General features: G+C 45.4%; 29 non-coding genes across 29 annotated transcripts; all 29 read left to right on the top strand.

The window, feature by feature from the left end:
• The first annotated feature begins 37 nt into the window (after positions 1-37).
• Positions 38-109, top strand: TRNAA-UGC (transfer RNA alanine (anticodon UGC)). Its single transcript has one exon. It is a non-coding gene; the product is annotated as a tRNA-Ala (tRNA).
• A 152-nt stretch (positions 110-261) lies between these two features.
• TRNAA-UGC (transfer RNA alanine (anticodon UGC)) lies at positions 262-333 on the top strand. The gene has a single exon. It is a non-coding gene; the product is annotated as a tRNA-Ala (tRNA).
• A 152-nt stretch (positions 334-485) lies between these two features.
• Positions 486-557, top strand: TRNAA-UGC (transfer RNA alanine (anticodon UGC)). Its single transcript has one exon. It is a non-coding gene; the product is annotated as a tRNA-Ala (tRNA).
• Positions 558-709: 152 nt separating this feature from the next.
• Positions 710-781, top strand: TRNAA-UGC (transfer RNA alanine (anticodon UGC)). Its single transcript has one exon. It is a non-coding gene; the product is annotated as a tRNA-Ala (tRNA).
• Positions 782-1496: 715 nt separating this feature from the next.
• TRNAA-UGC (transfer RNA alanine (anticodon UGC)) lies at positions 1497-1568 on the top strand. The gene has a single exon. It is a non-coding gene; the product is annotated as a tRNA-Ala (tRNA).
• A 152-nt stretch (positions 1569-1720) lies between these two features.
• On the top strand, positions 1721-1792 carry TRNAA-UGC (transfer RNA alanine (anticodon UGC)). Its single transcript has one exon. It is a non-coding gene; the product is annotated as a tRNA-Ala (tRNA).
• Positions 1793-1944: 152 nt separating this feature from the next.
• On the top strand, positions 1945-2016 carry TRNAA-UGC (transfer RNA alanine (anticodon UGC)). Its single transcript has one exon. It is a non-coding gene; the product is annotated as a tRNA-Ala (tRNA).
• A 1447-nt stretch (positions 2017-3463) lies between these two features.
• TRNAA-UGC (transfer RNA alanine (anticodon UGC)) lies at positions 3464-3535 on the top strand. Its single transcript has one exon. It is a non-coding gene; the product is annotated as a tRNA-Ala (tRNA).
• Positions 3536-3687: 152 nt separating this feature from the next.
• TRNAA-UGC (transfer RNA alanine (anticodon UGC)) lies at positions 3688-3759 on the top strand. Its single transcript has one exon. It is a non-coding gene; the product is annotated as a tRNA-Ala (tRNA).
• Positions 3760-3911: 152 nt separating this feature from the next.
• TRNAA-UGC (transfer RNA alanine (anticodon UGC)) lies at positions 3912-3983 on the top strand. Its single transcript has one exon. It is a non-coding gene; the product is annotated as a tRNA-Ala (tRNA).
• Positions 3984-4135: 152 nt separating this feature from the next.
• Positions 4136-4207, top strand: TRNAA-UGC (transfer RNA alanine (anticodon UGC)). Its single transcript has one exon. It is a non-coding gene; the product is annotated as a tRNA-Ala (tRNA).
• Positions 4208-4757: 550 nt separating this feature from the next.
• On the top strand, positions 4758-4829 carry TRNAA-UGC (transfer RNA alanine (anticodon UGC)). Its single transcript has one exon. It is a non-coding gene; the product is annotated as a tRNA-Ala (tRNA).
• A 152-nt stretch (positions 4830-4981) lies between these two features.
• On the top strand, positions 4982-5053 carry TRNAA-UGC (transfer RNA alanine (anticodon UGC)). Its single transcript has one exon. It is a non-coding gene; the product is annotated as a tRNA-Ala (tRNA).
• A 152-nt stretch (positions 5054-5205) lies between these two features.
• On the top strand, positions 5206-5277 carry TRNAA-UGC (transfer RNA alanine (anticodon UGC)). The gene has a single exon. It is a non-coding gene; the product is annotated as a tRNA-Ala (tRNA).
• Positions 5278-5429: 152 nt separating this feature from the next.
• Positions 5430-5501, top strand: TRNAA-UGC (transfer RNA alanine (anticodon UGC)). The gene has a single exon. It is a non-coding gene; the product is annotated as a tRNA-Ala (tRNA).
• Positions 5502-5652: 151 nt separating this feature from the next.
• Positions 5653-5724, top strand: TRNAA-UGC (transfer RNA alanine (anticodon UGC)). Its single transcript has one exon. It is a non-coding gene; the product is annotated as a tRNA-Ala (tRNA).
• Positions 5725-6443: 719 nt separating this feature from the next.
• TRNAA-UGC (transfer RNA alanine (anticodon UGC)) lies at positions 6444-6515 on the top strand. Its single transcript has one exon. It is a non-coding gene; the product is annotated as a tRNA-Ala (tRNA).
• A 152-nt stretch (positions 6516-6667) lies between these two features.
• Positions 6668-6739, top strand: TRNAA-UGC (transfer RNA alanine (anticodon UGC)). The gene has a single exon. It is a non-coding gene; the product is annotated as a tRNA-Ala (tRNA).
• Positions 6740-6891: 152 nt separating this feature from the next.
• On the top strand, positions 6892-6963 carry TRNAA-UGC (transfer RNA alanine (anticodon UGC)). Its single transcript has one exon. It is a non-coding gene; the product is annotated as a tRNA-Ala (tRNA).
• A 952-nt stretch (positions 6964-7915) lies between these two features.
• TRNAA-UGC (transfer RNA alanine (anticodon UGC)) lies at positions 7916-7987 on the top strand. Its single transcript has one exon. It is a non-coding gene; the product is annotated as a tRNA-Ala (tRNA).
• A 938-nt stretch (positions 7988-8925) lies between these two features.
• On the top strand, positions 8926-8997 carry TRNAA-UGC (transfer RNA alanine (anticodon UGC)). Its single transcript has one exon. It is a non-coding gene; the product is annotated as a tRNA-Ala (tRNA).
• Positions 8998-9883: 886 nt separating this feature from the next.
• Positions 9884-9955, top strand: TRNAA-UGC (transfer RNA alanine (anticodon UGC)). The gene has a single exon. It is a non-coding gene; the product is annotated as a tRNA-Ala (tRNA).
• A 750-nt stretch (positions 9956-10705) lies between these two features.
• Positions 10706-10777, top strand: TRNAA-UGC (transfer RNA alanine (anticodon UGC)). The gene has a single exon. It is a non-coding gene; the product is annotated as a tRNA-Ala (tRNA).
• A 1174-nt stretch (positions 10778-11951) lies between these two features.
• TRNAA-UGC (transfer RNA alanine (anticodon UGC)) lies at positions 11952-12023 on the top strand. Its single transcript has one exon. It is a non-coding gene; the product is annotated as a tRNA-Ala (tRNA).
• A 716-nt stretch (positions 12024-12739) lies between these two features.
• TRNAA-UGC (transfer RNA alanine (anticodon UGC)) lies at positions 12740-12811 on the top strand. The gene has a single exon. It is a non-coding gene; the product is annotated as a tRNA-Ala (tRNA).
• A 152-nt stretch (positions 12812-12963) lies between these two features.
• On the top strand, positions 12964-13035 carry TRNAA-UGC (transfer RNA alanine (anticodon UGC)). The gene has a single exon. It is a non-coding gene; the product is annotated as a tRNA-Ala (tRNA).
• A 152-nt stretch (positions 13036-13187) lies between these two features.
• Positions 13188-13259, top strand: TRNAA-UGC (transfer RNA alanine (anticodon UGC)). Its single transcript has one exon. It is a non-coding gene; the product is annotated as a tRNA-Ala (tRNA).
• Positions 13260-14705: 1446 nt separating this feature from the next.
• Positions 14706-14777, top strand: TRNAA-UGC (transfer RNA alanine (anticodon UGC)). The gene has a single exon. It is a non-coding gene; the product is annotated as a tRNA-Ala (tRNA).
• Positions 14778-14929: 152 nt separating this feature from the next.
• TRNAA-UGC (transfer RNA alanine (anticodon UGC)) lies at positions 14930-15001 on the top strand. Its single transcript has one exon. It is a non-coding gene; the product is annotated as a tRNA-Ala (tRNA).
• Positions 15002-15090: the final 89 nt, after the last annotated feature.

The following is a 15090-nucleotide window of genomic DNA, read 5'->3' as shown; positions in this document are numbered from 1 at the left end:
GTTAAGAACGGTCTCAATCGATAACTGAGCAGTGTGTGGGGATGTAGCTCAGTGGTAGAGCGTTCGCTTTGCATGTGAAAGGCCCCGGGTTCCATCCCCGGCATCTCCAAAAGATTTGACGTTGCACGGTACATTTTACCACATCATTACGCAAAACTCCCGTAGCACATAATAAGAAGGTTTGTAATGTCGCGACCTTATTGAAGTATATGTAAGGAAGTTCGGCTAAGAACGGTCGCTATATATATCTGAGCGGTGTGTGGGGATGTAGCTCAGTGGTAGAGCGTTCGCCTTGCATGTGAAAGGCCCCGGGTTCGATCCCCGGCATCTGCAAAAGGTGTGACCTTGCATGGTACATTTTACCACATCATTACGCAAAACTCCCGTAGCACATAATAAGAAGGGTTGTAATGTCACGACCTTATTGAAGTACATGTAAGGAAGTTCAGTTATGAAGGGTCGCAATCGATAACTGAGCAGTGTGTGGGGATGTAGCTCTGTGGTAGAGCGTTCGCTTTGCATGTGAAAGGCCCCGGGTTCGATCCCCGGCATCTCCAAAAGGTTTGACGATGCATGGTACATTTTACCACATCATTACGCAAAACTCCTGTAGCACATAATAAGAAGGGTTGTAATGTCGCCACCTTATTGAAGTACATGTAAGGAAGTTCAGTTAAGAACGGTTACAATCGATAACTGAGTAGTGTGTGGGGATGTAGCTCAGTGGTAGAGCGTTCGCTTTGCATGTGAAAGGCCCCGGGTTCGATCCCCGGCATCTGCAAAAGGTGTGACCTTGCATGGTACATTTTACCACAACTATACCCTAAACTCCGGTGGCACATAATAAGAAGGGTTGTAATTTCGCGACCTTATTGAAGTATATGTAAGGACGTTCAGTTAACCCTGCACTGCATGAATTATTTTTTGTTTCCGTTTGGTGAAGAAATTTCAAGCTTTAATGTTCAGTGTGGTAATGTGGTTTAGATATACCAGCAATTCTTAACTGGGCCTGCAGGGCTGTTTTTATTTTAACACTCGTATGTGATGTGGATTGCCATATTGGAATATATATACGGTTTTCCACGATTTTACGGTAAGCTTTGAACATTCAAAGACGGAACATTACTGCCTACTGGCCTTGGGTACGTATTGCAGGGCGCAAGTATACTTGGACGACTGCAGGTCGGTAATGTCTTTGAGGTTGGGCCAGAGGTACTCCTGAAGCCTGTGGTAATATGAGGGGGAGGGCCCACGTAAAATAAACTGTGGTTGGTTCGCGTGGATGTTGACGGCGTGGAAGGAGTACCTTTGGCTGTAGTGCTGTTTTGTCTTATGTTATGTGTAAAAAAAAAAACAAGACATCACTGGGATATGTGTTTAATTGACTGTACAGTTGGTGTGCCGATAAACCACAGATGAAAATTTATTTGTTGTCTAATGGCAACAGTATGCAGTAGAGGATTAAGAACGGTTGCATCGATTACATGGAAGTGTGTGGGGATGTAGCTCAGTGGTAGAGCGTTCGCCTTGCAAGTGAAAGGCCCCGGGTTCGATCCCCGGCATCTCCAAAAGGATTGACGATGCATGGTACATTTTACCACATCATTACGCAAAACTCCCGTAGCACATAATAAGAAGGGTTGTAATGTCACGACCTTATTGAAGTACATGTAAGGAAGTTCAGTTATGAAGGGTCGCAATCGATAACTGAGCAGTGTGTGGGGATGTAGCTCAGTGGTAGAGCGTTCGCTTTGCATGTGAAAGGCCCCGGGTTCGATCCCCGGCATCTCCAATAGATTTGACGTTGCACGGTACATTTTACCACATCATTACGCAAAACTCCTGTAGCACATAAAAAGAAGGGTTGTAATGTCGCGACCTTATTGAAGTATATGTAAGGAAGTTCAGTTAAGAACGGATGCAGTCGATAACTCAGTAGTGTGAGGGGATGTAGCTCAGTGGTAGAGCGTTCGCTTTGCATGTGAAAGGCCCCGGGTTCGATCTCCGGCATCTCCAAAAGGTGTGACCACGCATGGTACATTTTACCACAACTCTACCCTAAACTCCGGTGGCACATAATAAGAAGTGTTGTAATGTCGCGACCTTATTGAAGTGTATGTAAGGACGTTCAGTTAACCCTCCACTGCATGAATTATTTTTTGTTTCCGTTTGGTGAAGAAATTTCAAGCTTTAATGTTCAGTGTGGTAATGTGGTCTAGATATACCAGCAATTCTTAACTGGGCCTGCAGGGCTGTTTTGTTTTAACACTCGTATGTGATGTGGACTGGCCGCCTCTGTGGTGTAGTGGTTAGCGTGATTAGCTGCCACCCCCGGAGGTCCGGGTTCGATTCCCGGCTCTGCCACGAAATTTGAAAACTGGTACGAGGGCTGGAACGGGGTCCACTCAGCCTCGGGAGGTCAACTGAGTAGAGCTGGGTTCGATTCCCACCTCAGCCATCCTGGAAGTGGTTTTCCGTGGTTTCCCACTTCTCGTCTAGGCGAATGCCGGGATGGTACCTAACTTAAGGCCACGGCCGCTTCCTTCCCTCTTCCTTGCCTATCCCTTCCAATCTTCCCTTCCCTCCACAAGGAACCTGTTCAGCTTAGCAGGTGAGGCCGCCTGGGCGAGGTACTGGTCATACTCCCCAGTTGTATCCCCCGACCAAGAGTCTGAAGCTCCAGGACACTGCCCTTGAGGCGGTAGAGGTGGGATCCCTCGCTTAGTCCGAGGGTAAAACCGAACCTGGTGGGTAAACAGATGATGATGATGATGATGATGTGATGTGTATTGCCATATTGGAATATATATACGGTTTTCCACGATTTTACGGTAAGCTTTGAACATTCAAAGACCGAACATTACTGCCTACTGGCCTTGGGTACGTATTGCAGGGCGCAAGTATACTTGGACGACTGCAGGTCGGTAATGTCTTTGAGGTTGAGCCAGAGGTACTCCTGAAGCCTGTGGTAATATGAGGGGGAGGGCCCACGTAAAATAAACTGTGGTTGGTTCGCGTGGATGTTGACGGCGTGGAAGGAGTACCTTTGGCTGTAGGGCTGTTTTGTCTTATGTTATGTGTAAAAAAAAAAAATTAGACATCACTGGGATATGTGTTTAATTGACTGCACAGTTGAAGGTGTGCCGATAAACCACACATGAAAATTTATTTTTTGCCAAATGGCAACAGTATGCAGTAGAGGATTGAGAACGGTTGTAATCGATTACATAGAAGTGTGTGGGGATGTAGCTGAGTAGTAGAGCGCTCGCTTTGCACGCAAAAGGCCCCGGGTTCGATCCCCGGCATCTCCTAAAGGTTTGTCGATGCATGGTACATTTAACCACATCATTAGGCAAAACTCCTGTAGCACATAATAAGAAGGGTTGTAATGTCGCGAACTTATTGAAGTATATGTAAGGAAGTTCAGTTGAGAACGGTCGCAATCGATAACTGAGCAGTGTGTGGGGATGTAGCTCAGTGGTAGATCGTTCGCTTTGCATGTGAAAGGCCCCGGATTCGATCCCCGGCATCTCCAAAAGATTTGACGTTGCACGGTACATTTTACCACATCATTACGCAAAACTCCCGTAGCACATGAAAAGAAGGTTTGTAATGTCACGACCTTATTGAAGTACATGTAAGGAAGTTCAGTTAAGAACTGTTGCAATCGATCACGCAGTAGTGTCAGGGGATGTAGCTCAGTGGTAGAGCGTTCGCTTTGCATGTGAAAGGCCACGGATTCGATCCCCGGCATCTCCAAAAGGTGTGACGATGCATGGTACATTTTACCACATCATTACGCAAAACTCCTGTAGCACATAATAAGAAGGGTTGTAATGTCGCGACGTTATTGAAGTATATGTAAGGAAGTTCAGCTAAGAACGGTCGCTATCTATAACTGAGCAGTGTGTGGGGATGTAGCTCAGTGGTAGAGCGTTCGCTTTGCATGTGAAAGGCCCCGGGTTCGATCCCCGGCATCTCCAAAAGGTTTGACGATGCATGGTACATTTTACCACATCATTACGCAAAACTCCTGTAGCACATAATAAGAAGGGTTGTAATGTCGCCACCTTATTGAAGTACATGTAAGGAAGTTCAGTTAAGAACGGTTACAATCGATAACTGAGTAGTGTGTGGGGATGTAGCTCAGTGGTAGAGCGTTCGCTTTGCATGTGAAGGGCCCCGGGTTCGATCCCCGGCATCTCCAAAAGGTGTGACGATGCATGGTACATTTTACCACATCATTACGCAAAACTCCTGTGGCACATAATAAGAAGGGTTGTAATCGATAAATGAACACTATGATGTTGATTGCCATATTGGAACATATATATAAGGTTTTACAAGATTTTATGGTTAGCTTTTAACATTCAAATGCCGAACATTACTGCCTACTGGCTATGGGTACGTATTGCAGGGCGCAAGTATACTTGCAGGACCGTAGGTCGGTAATGTCTTTGAGGTTGAGCCAAAGGTACTCTTGAAGCCTGTATTAATATGACGGGGTGGGCCCAAGTAAAATAAACGGAGGTTGGTTCGCGTGGATGTTGACGGGGTGGAAGGTGTACCTTTGGCTGTAGGGCTGTTTTGTCTTATGTTATGTAAAAAAAAAAAGACGTCACTGGGATATGTGTTTAATTGACTGTACAGTTGAAGGTGTGGCGATAAACCACAGATGAAAATTTATTTGTTGCCTAATGGCAACAGTATGCAGTAGAGGATTAAGAACGGTTGCAATCGATTACATGGAAGTGTGTGGGGATGTAGCTCAGTGGTAGAGTGTTCGCTTTGCATGTGAAAGGCCCCGGGTTCGATCCCCGGCATCTCCAAAAGGTTTGACGATGCACGGTACATTTTACCACATCATTACGCAAAACTCCTGTAGCACATAAAAAGAAGGGTTGTAATGTCGCGACCTTATTTAAGTATATGTAAGGAAGTTCAGTTAAGAACGGTCGCAATCGATAACTGAGCAGTGTGTGGGGATGTAGCTCAGTGGTAGAGCGTTCGCTTTGCATGTGAAAGGCCCCGGGTTCGATACCCGTCATCTCCAAAAGGTTTGACGATGCATGGTACCTTTTACCACATCATTACGCAAAACTCCTGTAGCACATAATAGGAAGGGTTGTAATGTCGCGACCTAATTGAAGTACATGTAAGGAAGTTCAGTTAAGAACGGTCGCAATCGATAACTGATCAGTGTGTGGGGATGTAGCTCAGTGGTAGAGCGTTCGCTTTGCATGTGAAAGGCCCCGGGTTCCATCCCCGGCATCTCCAAAAGGTTTGACGATGCATGGTACATTTTACCACATCATTACGCAAAACTCCTGTAGCACATAATAAGAAGGGTTGTAATGTCGCGACCTTATTGAAGTACATGTAAGGAAGTTCAGTTAAGAACGGTTACAATCGATAACTAAGTAGTGCGTGGGGATGTAGCTCAGTAGTAGAGCGTTCGCTTTGCATGTGAAAGGCCCCGGGTTCGATCCCCGGCATCTCCAAAGGTGTGACATTGCATGGTACATTTTACCACATCATTACGCAAAACTCCTGTAGCACATAATAAGAAGGGTTGTAATGTCGCGACCTTATTGAAGTACATGTAAGGAAGTTCAGTTAAGAACGGTTACAATCGATAACTGAGCAGTGTGTGGGGATGTAGCTCAGTGGTAGAGCGTTCGCTTTGCATGTGATAGGCCCCGGGTTCGATCTCCGGCATCTACAAAAGGTGTGACTTTGCATGGTACATTTTACCACAACTCTACCCTAAATTCCGGTGGCTCATAATAAGAAGGGTTTTAATGTCGCGACCTTATTGAAGTATATGTAAGGACGTTCAGTTAACCCTCCACTGCATGAATTATTTTTTGTTTCCGTTTGGTGAAGAAATTTCAAGCTTTAATGTTCAGTGTGGTAATGTGGTTTAGATATACCAGCAATTCTTAACTGGGCCTGCAGGGCTGTTTTTATTTTAACACTCGTATGTGATGTGGATTGCCATATTGGAATATATATACGGTTTTCCACGATTTTACGGTAAGCTTTGAACATTCAAAGACCGAACATTACTGCCTACTGGCCTTGGGTACGTATTGCAGGGCGCAAGTATACTTGGACGACTGCAGGTCGGTAATGTCTTTGAGGTTGAGCCAGAGGTACTCCTGAAGCCTGTGGTAATATGAGGGGGAGGGCCCACGTAAAATAAACTGTGGTTGGTTCGCGTGGATGTTGACGGCGTGGAAGGAGTACCTTTGGCTGTAGGGCTGTTTTGTCTTATGTTATGTGTAAAATAAAAAAACAAGACATCACTGGGATATGTGTTTAATTGACTGTACAGTTGAAGGTGTGCCGATAAACCACAGATGAAAATTTATTTGTTGCCTAATGGCAACAGTATGCAGTAGAGGATTAAGAACGGTTGCATCGATTACATAGAAGTGTGTGGGGATGTAGCTCAGTGGTAGAGCGTTCGCTTTGCATGCAAAAGGCCCCGGGTTCGATCGCCGGCATCTCCAAAATGTTTGACGATGCATGGTACATTTTACCACATCATTACGCAAAACTCCTGTAGCACATAAAAAGAAGGGTTGTAATGTCGCGATCTTATTGAAGTATATGTAAGGAAGTTCAGTTAAGAACGGTCGCAATCGATAACTGAGCAGTGTGTGGGGATGTAGCTCAGTGGTAGAGCGTTCGCTTTGCATGTGAAAAGCCCCGGGTTCGATCCCCGGCATCTCCAATAGATGTGACGTTGCACGGTACATTTTACCACATCATTACCCAAAACTCCCGTAGCACATAATAAGAAGGGTTGTAATGTCGCGACTTTATTGAAGTACATGTAAGGAAGTTCAGTTAAGAACGGTTGCAATCGATAACTCAGTAGTGTGAGGGGATGTAGCTCAGTGGTAGAGCGTTCGCTTTGCATGTGAAAGGCCACGGGTTCGATCCGCGGCATCTCCAAAAGGTGTGACAATGCATGGTTCATTTTACCACATCATTACGCAAAACTCCTGTAGCACATAATAAGAAGGGTTGTAATGTCGCGACCTTATTGAAGTATATGTAAGGAAGTTCAGTTAACCCTCAACTCCATAAATTATTTCTTGTGACCGTTTGGTGAAGAAAATTTCAAGCTTTAATGTTCAGTGTGGTAATGTGGTTTAGATATACCAGCAATTCTTAACAGTGCCTGCAGGGCTGTTTTGTTTTAACACTCGTATGTGATGTGGATAGCCATTTTGGAATATATATACGGTTTTCCACGATTTTACGGTAAGCTTTGAACATTCAAAGACCGAACATTACTGCCTACTGGCCTTGGGTACGTATTTTTTTTTTGCTAGTTGCTTTACGTCGCACCGACTCAGATAGGTCTTATGGCGACGGTGGAACAGGGAAGGGCTAGGAGTGGGAAGGAAGCGGCCGTGGCCTTAATTAAGGTACAGCCCCAGCATTTGCCTGGTGTGAAAATGGGAAACCACGGAATACCATTTTCAGGGCTGCCGACAGTGGGGTTCGAACCTACTATCTCCCGAATACTGGATACTGGTTGGGTACGTATTGCAGGGCGCAAGTATACTTGCACGACAGCAGGTCGGTAATGTCTTTGAGGTTGAGCAAGAGGTACTCCTGAAGCTTGTGGTAATATGAGGGGGAGGGCCCACGTAAAATAAACGGTGGTTGGTTCGCGTGGATATTGACTGGGTGGAAGGAGTACCTTTGGCTGTAGGGCTGTTTTGTCTTATGTTATGTGTAAAAAAAAAAACAAGACATCACTGGGATATGTGTTTAATTGACTGTACAGTTGAAGGTGTGCCGATAAACCAGAGATGAAAAATTTATTTGTTGCCTAATGGCAACAGTATGCAGTAGAGGATTAAGAACGGTTGCAATCGATAACATGGAAGTGTGTGGGGATGTAGCTCAGTGGTTGAGCGTTCGCTTTGCATTTGAAAGGCCCCGGGTTCGATCCCCGTCATCTCCAAAAGTGTGACGTTGCATGGTACATTTTACCACAACTCTACCCTAAACTCCGGTGGCACATAATAAGAAGGATTGTAATGTCGCGACCTTATTGAAGTATATGTAAGGAAGTTCAGTTAACCCTCAACTCCATAAATTATTTCTTGTGACCGTTTGGTGAAGAAAATTTCAAGCTTTAATGTTCAGTGTGGTAATGTGGTTTAGATATACCAGCAATTCTTAACAGTGCCTGCAGGGCTGTTTTGTTTTAACACTCGTATGTGATGTGGATAGCCATTTTGGAATATATATACGGTTTTCCACGATTTTACGGTAAGCTTTGAACATTCAAAGACCGAACATTACTGCCTACTGGCCATGGGTACGTATTGCAGTTCGCAAGTATACTTGCACGACCGCAGGTCGGTAATGTCTTTGAGGTTGAGCCAGAGGTACTCCTGAAGCCTGTGGTTATATGACGGGGAGGGCCCACGTAAAATAAACGGTGGTTGGTTCGCGTGGATGTTGACGGGGTGGAAGGAGTACCTTTGGCTGTAGGGCTGTTTTGTCTTATGTTATGCAAAAAAAAAGAAGACATCACTGGGATATGTGTTTAATTGACTGTACAGTTGAAGGTGTGCCGATAAACCACAGATGAAAATTTATTTGTTGCCTAATGGCAACAGTATGCAGTAGAGGATTAAGAACGGTTGCAATCGATTACATAGAAGTGTGTGGGAATGTAGCTCAGTGGTAGAGCGTTCGCTTTGCATGCAAAAGGCTCCGGGTTCCATCCCAGGCATCTTAAAAAGCTTTGACGATGCCCGGTACATTTTAAAACATCATTACGCAAAACTCCTGTAGCACATAATAAGAAGGGTTGTAATGTCGCGACCTTATTGAAGTACATGTAAGGAAGTTCAGTTAAGAACGGTTGCAATCGATAACTCATTAGTGTGAGGGGATGTAGCTCAGTGGTAGAGCGTTCGCTTTGCATGTGAAAGGCCCCGGGTTCGATCCCCGGCATCTCCAAAAGGTGTGACCTTGCAGGGTACATTTTACCACAACTCTACCCTAAACTCCGGTGGCACATAATAACAAGGGTTGTAATGTCGCGACCTTATTGAAGTATATGTAAGGACGTTCAGTTAACCCTCCACTGCATGAATTTTTTTTTGTGTTCGTTTGGTGAAGAAAATTTCAAGCTTTAATGTTCAGTGTGGTAATGTGGTTTAGATATACCATCATCACCATCATCATCATCATCATCATCTGTTTACCCTCCAGGTTCGGCATTTCCCTCGGACTCAGCGAGGGATCCCACCTCTACCGCCTCAAGGGCAGTGTCCTTCAGCTTCAGACTCTTGGTCGGGGGATACAACTGGGGAGGATGACCAGTACCTCGCCCAGGCGGCCTCACCTGCTATGCTGAACAGGGGCCTTGTTTAGGGATGGGAAGATTGGAAGGGATAGGCAAGGAAGAGGGAAGGAAGCGGCTGTGGCCTCATGTTAGGTACCATCCCGGCATTCGCCTGGAGGAGAAGTGGGAAACCACGGAAAACCACTTCCAGGATGGCTGAGGTGGGAATCGAACCCACCTCTACTCAGTTGACCTGCCGAGGCTGAGTGGACCCCGTTCCAGCCCTCATACCACTTTTCAAATTTCGTGGCACAGCCGGGAATAGAACCCGGGCCTCTGGGGGTGGCAGCTAATCACGCTAACCACTACACCACAGAGGCGGACTGTTTTGTCTTATGTTATGTAAAAAAAACAAGAAGTCACTGGGATATGTGTTTAATTGACTGTACATTTGAAGGTGTGCCGATAAACCGCAGATGAAAATTTATTTGTTGCCTATTGGCAACAGTATGCAGTAGAGGATTAAGAACGGTTGAAATCTATTACATAGAAGTGTGTGGGGATGTAGCTCAATGGTAGAGCGTTCGCCTTGCATGCAAAAGGCCCCGGGTTCGATCCCAGGCATCTCCAAAATCTTTGACGATGCAAGGTACATTTTAACTTATCATTACGCAAAACTCCTGTGGCACATAATATGAAGGGTTGTAATCGATAAATGAACAGTATGACGTTGACGGTTTTACACGATTTTATGGTAAGCTTTTAACATTCAAAGGCCGAACATTACTGCTTACTGGCTATGGGTACGTATTGCAGGGCGCAAGTATACTTGCAGGACCGTAGGTCGGTAATGTCCTTGAGGTTGAGCCAGAGGTACTCTTCTAGCCTGTATTAATATGACGGGGAGGGCCCAAGTAAAATAATCGGAGGTTGGTTCGCGTGGATGTTGACGGGGTGGAAGGTGTACCTTTGGCTGTAGGGCTGTTTTGTCTTATGTTATGTAAAAAAAACAAGACGTCAGTGGGATATGTGTTTAATTGACTGTACAGTTGAAGGTGTGCCGATAAACCACAGATGAAAATTTATTTGTTGCCTATTGGCAACAGTATGCAGTAGAAGATTAAGAACGGTTGCAAACGATTGCAAAGAAGTGTGTGGGGTTGTAGCTCAGTGGTAGGGCGTTCGCTTTGCATGCAAAAGGCTCCGGGTTCCATCCCAGGCATCTTAAAAAGCTTTGACGATGCCCGGTACATTTTAAAACATCATTACGCAAAACTCCTGTAGCACATAATAAGAAGGGTTGTAATGTCGCGACCGTATTGAAGTACATGTAAGGAAGTTCAGTTAAGAACGGTCGCAATCGATAACTGAGCAGTGTGTGGGGATGTAGCTCAGTGGTAGAGTGTTCGCTTTGCATGTGAAATGCCCCGGGTTCGATCCCCGGCATCTCCAAAAGATTTGACGTTGCGCGGTACATTTTACCACATAATTACGCAAAACTCACGTAGCACATAATAAGAAGGTTTGTAAAGTCGCGACCTTATTGAAGTACATGTAAGGAAGTTCAGTTAAGAACGGTTGCAATCGATAACTCAGTAGTGTGAGGGGATGTAGCTCAGTGGTAGAGCGTTCGCTTTGCATGTGAAAGGCCCCGGGTTTTATCACCGGCATCTCCCAAAGGTGTGACCATGCATGGTACATTTTACCACAACTCTACCCTAAACTCCGGTGGCACATAATAAGAAGTGTTGTAATGTCGCGACCTTATTGAAGTATATGTAAGGACGTTCAGTTAACCCTCCACTGCATGAATTATTTTTTGTTTCCGTTTGGTGAAGAAATTTAAAGCTTTAATGTTCAGTGTGGTAATGTGGTCTAGATATACCAGCAATTCTTAACTGGGCCTGCAGCGCTGTTTTTTTTTAACACGCGTATGTGATGTGGATTGCCATATTGGAATATATATACGGTTTTCCACGATTTTACGGTAAGCTTTGAACATTCAAAGACCGAACATTACTGCCTACTGGCCTTGGGTACGTATTTTTTTTTTTGCTAGTTGCTTTACGTCGCACCGACTCAGATAGGTCTTATGGCGACGGTGGAACAGGGAAGGGCTAGGAGTGGGAAGGAAGCGGCCGTGGCCTTAATTAAGGTACAGCCCCAGCATTTGCCTGGTGTGAAAATGGGAAACCACGGAAAACCATTTTCAGGGCTGCCGACAGTGGGGTTCGAACCTACTATCTCCCGAATACTGGATACTGGTTGGGTACGTATTGCAGGGCGCAAGTATACTTGCACGACAGCAGGTCGGTAATGTCTTTGAGGTTGAGCCAGAGGTACTCCTGAAGCTTGTGGTAATATGAGGGGGAGGGCCCACGTAAAATAAACGGTGGTTGGTTCGCGTGGATATTGACGGGGTGGAAGGAGTACCTTTGGCTGTAGGGCTGTTTTGTCTTATGTTATGTGTAAAAAAAAACAAGACATCACTGGGATATGTGTTTAATTGACTGTACAGTTGAAGGTGTGCCGATAAACCAGAGATGAAAAATTTATTTGTTGCCTAATGGCAACAGTATGCAGTAGAGGATTAAGAACGGTTGCAATCGATAACATGGAAGTGTGTGGGGATGTAGCTCAGTGGTTGAGCGTTCGCTTTGCATGTGAAAGGCCCCGGGTTCGATCCCCGTCATCTCCAAAAGTGTGACGTTGCATGGTACATTTTACCACAACTCTACCCTAAACTCCGGTGGCACATAATAAGAAGGATTGTAATGTCGCGACCTTATTGAAGTATATGTAAGGAAGTTCAGTTAACCCTGCACTGCATGAATTATTTTTTGTTTCCGTTTGGTGAAGAAATTTCAAGCTTTAATGTTCAGTGTGGTAATGTGGTTTAGATATACCAGCAATTCTTAACTGGGCCTGCAGGGCTGTTTTTATTTTAACACTCGTATGTGATGTGGATTGCCATATTGGAATATATATACGGTTTTCCACGATTTTACGGTAAGTTTTGAACATTCAAAGACCGAACATTACTGCCTACTGGCCTTGGGTACGTATTGCAGGGCGCAAGTATACTTGGACGACTGCAGGTCGGTAATGTCTTTGAGGTTGAGCCAGAGGTACTCCTGAAGCCTGTGGTAATATGAGGGGGAGGGCCCACGTAAAATAAACTGTGGTTGGTTCGCGTGGATGTTGACGGCGTGGAAGGAGTACCGTTGGCTGTAGGGCTGTTTTGTCTTATGTTATGTGTAAAAAAAAAAAAACAAGACATCACTGGGATATGTGTTTAATTGACTGTACAGTTGGTGTGCCGATAAACCACAGATGAAAATTTATTTGTTGCCTAATGGCAACAGCATGCAGTAGAGGATTAAGAACGGTTGCATCGATTACATGGAAGTGTGTGGGGATGTAGCTCAGTGGTAGAGCGTTCGCTTTGCATGCAAAAGGCCCCGGGTTCGATCCCCGGCATCTCCAAAAGGTTTGACGATGCATGGTACATTTTACCACATCATTACGCAAAACTCCTGTAGCACATAAAAAGAAGGGTTGTAATGTCGCGACCTTATTGAAGTATATGTAAGGAAGTTCAGTTAAGAACGGTCGCAATCGATAACTGAGCAATGTGTGGGGATGTAGCTCAGTGGTAGAGCGTTCGCTTTGCATGTGAAAGGCCCCGGGTTCGATCCCCGGCATCTCCAATAGATTTGACGTTGCACGGTACATTTTACCACATCATTACGCAAAACTCCCGTAGCACATAATAAGAAGGGTTGTAATGTCGCGACCTTATTGAAGTACATGTAAGGAAGTTCAGTTAAGAACGGATGCAGTCGATAACTCAGTAGTGTGAGGGGATGTAGCTCAGTGGTAGAGCGTTCGCTTTGCATGTGAAAGGCCCCGGGTTCGATCTCCGGCATCTCCAAAAGGTGTGACCACGCATGGTACATTTTACCACAACTCTACCCTAAACTCCGGTGGCACATAATAAGAAGTGTTGTAATGTCGCGACCTTATTGAAGTGTATGTAAGGACGTTCAGTTAACCCTCCACTGCATGAATTATTTTTTGTTTCCGTTTGGTGAAGAAATTTCAAGCTTTAATGTTCAGTGTGGTAATGTGGTCTAGATATACCAGCAATTCTTAACTGGGCCTGCAGGGCTGTTTTGTTTTAACACTCGTATGTGATGTGGACTGGCCGCCTCTGTGGTGTAGTGGTTAGCGTGATTAGCTGCCACCCCCGGAGGTCCGGGTTCGATTCCCGGCTCTGCCACGAAATTTGAAAAGTGGTACGAGGGCTGGAACGGGGTCCACTCAGCCTCGGGAGGTCAACTGAGTAGAGGTGGGTTCGATTCCCACCTCAGCCATCCTGGAAGTGGTTTTCCGTGGTTTCCCACTTCTCGTCCAGGCGAATGCCGGGATGGTACCTAACTTAAGGCCACGGCCGCTTCCTTCCCTCTTCCTTGCCTATCCCTTCCAATCTTCCCTTCCCTCCACAAGGAACCTGTTCAGCTTAGCAGGTGAGGCCGCCTGGGCGAGGTACTGGTCATACTCCCCAGTTGTATCCCCCGACCAAGAGTCTGAAGCTCCAGGACACTGCACTTGAGGCGGTAGAGGTGGGATCCCTCGCTAAGTCCGAGGGTAAAACCGAACCTGGAGGGTAAACAGATGATGATGATGATGATGATGTGATGTGTATTGCCATATTGGAATATATATACGGTTTTCCACGATTTTACGGTAAGCTTTGAACATTCAAAGACCGAACATTACTGCCTACTGGCCTTGGGTACGTATTGCAGGGCGCAAGTATACTTGGACGACTGCAGGTCGGTAATGTCTTTGAGGTTGAGCCAGAGGTACTCCTGAAGCCTGTGGTAATATGAGGGGGAGGGCCCACGTAAAATAAACTGTGGTTGGTTCGCGTGGATGTTGACGGCGTGGAAGGAGTACCTTTGGCTGTAGGGCTGTTTTGTCTTATGTTATGTGTAAAAAAAAAAATTAGACATCACTGGGATATGTGTTTAATTGACTGCACAGTTGAAGGTGTGCCGATAAACCACACATGAAAATTTATTTTTTGCCAAATGGCAACAGTATGCAGTAGAGGATTGAGAACGGTTGTAATCGATTACATAGAAGTGTGTGGGGATGTAGCTGAGTAGTAGAGCGCTCGCTTTGCACGCAAAAGGCCCCGGGTTCGATCCCCGGCATCTCCTAAAGGTTTGTCGATGCATGGTACATTTAACCACATCATTAGGCAAAACTCCTGTAGCACATAATAAGAAGGGTTGTAATGTCGCGAACTTATTGAAGTATATGTAAGGAAGTTCAGTTAAGAACGGTCGCAATCGATAACTGAGCAGTGTGTGGGGATGTAGCTCAGTGGTACATCGTTCGCTTTGCATGTGAAAGGCCCCGGATTCGATCCCCGGCATCTCCAAAAGATTTGACGTTGCACGGTACATTTTACCACATCATTACGCAAAACTCCCGTAGCACATAAAAAGAAAGTTTGTAATGTCACGACCTTATTGAAGTACATGTAAGGAAGTTCAGTTAAGAACTGTTGCAATCGATCACTCAGTAGTGTGAGGGGATGTAGCTCAGTGGTAGAGCGTTCGCTTTGCATGTGAAAGGCCACGGATTCGATCCCCGGCATCTCCAAAAGGTGTGACGATGCATGGTACATTTTACCACATCATTACGCAAAACTCCTGTAGCACATAATAAGAAGGGTTGTAATGTCGCGACCT

The sequence above is a fragment of the Anabrus simplex genome, chromosome 2, assembly GCF_040414725.1.
Source record: "Anabrus simplex isolate iqAnaSimp1 chromosome 2, ASM4041472v1, whole genome shotgun sequence".
NCBI classification, from domain to species: Eukaryota; Metazoa; Arthropoda; class Insecta; order Orthoptera; family Tettigoniidae; genus Anabrus; species Anabrus simplex.
This window is presented reverse-complemented; position numbering and strand designations above follow the sequence as displayed.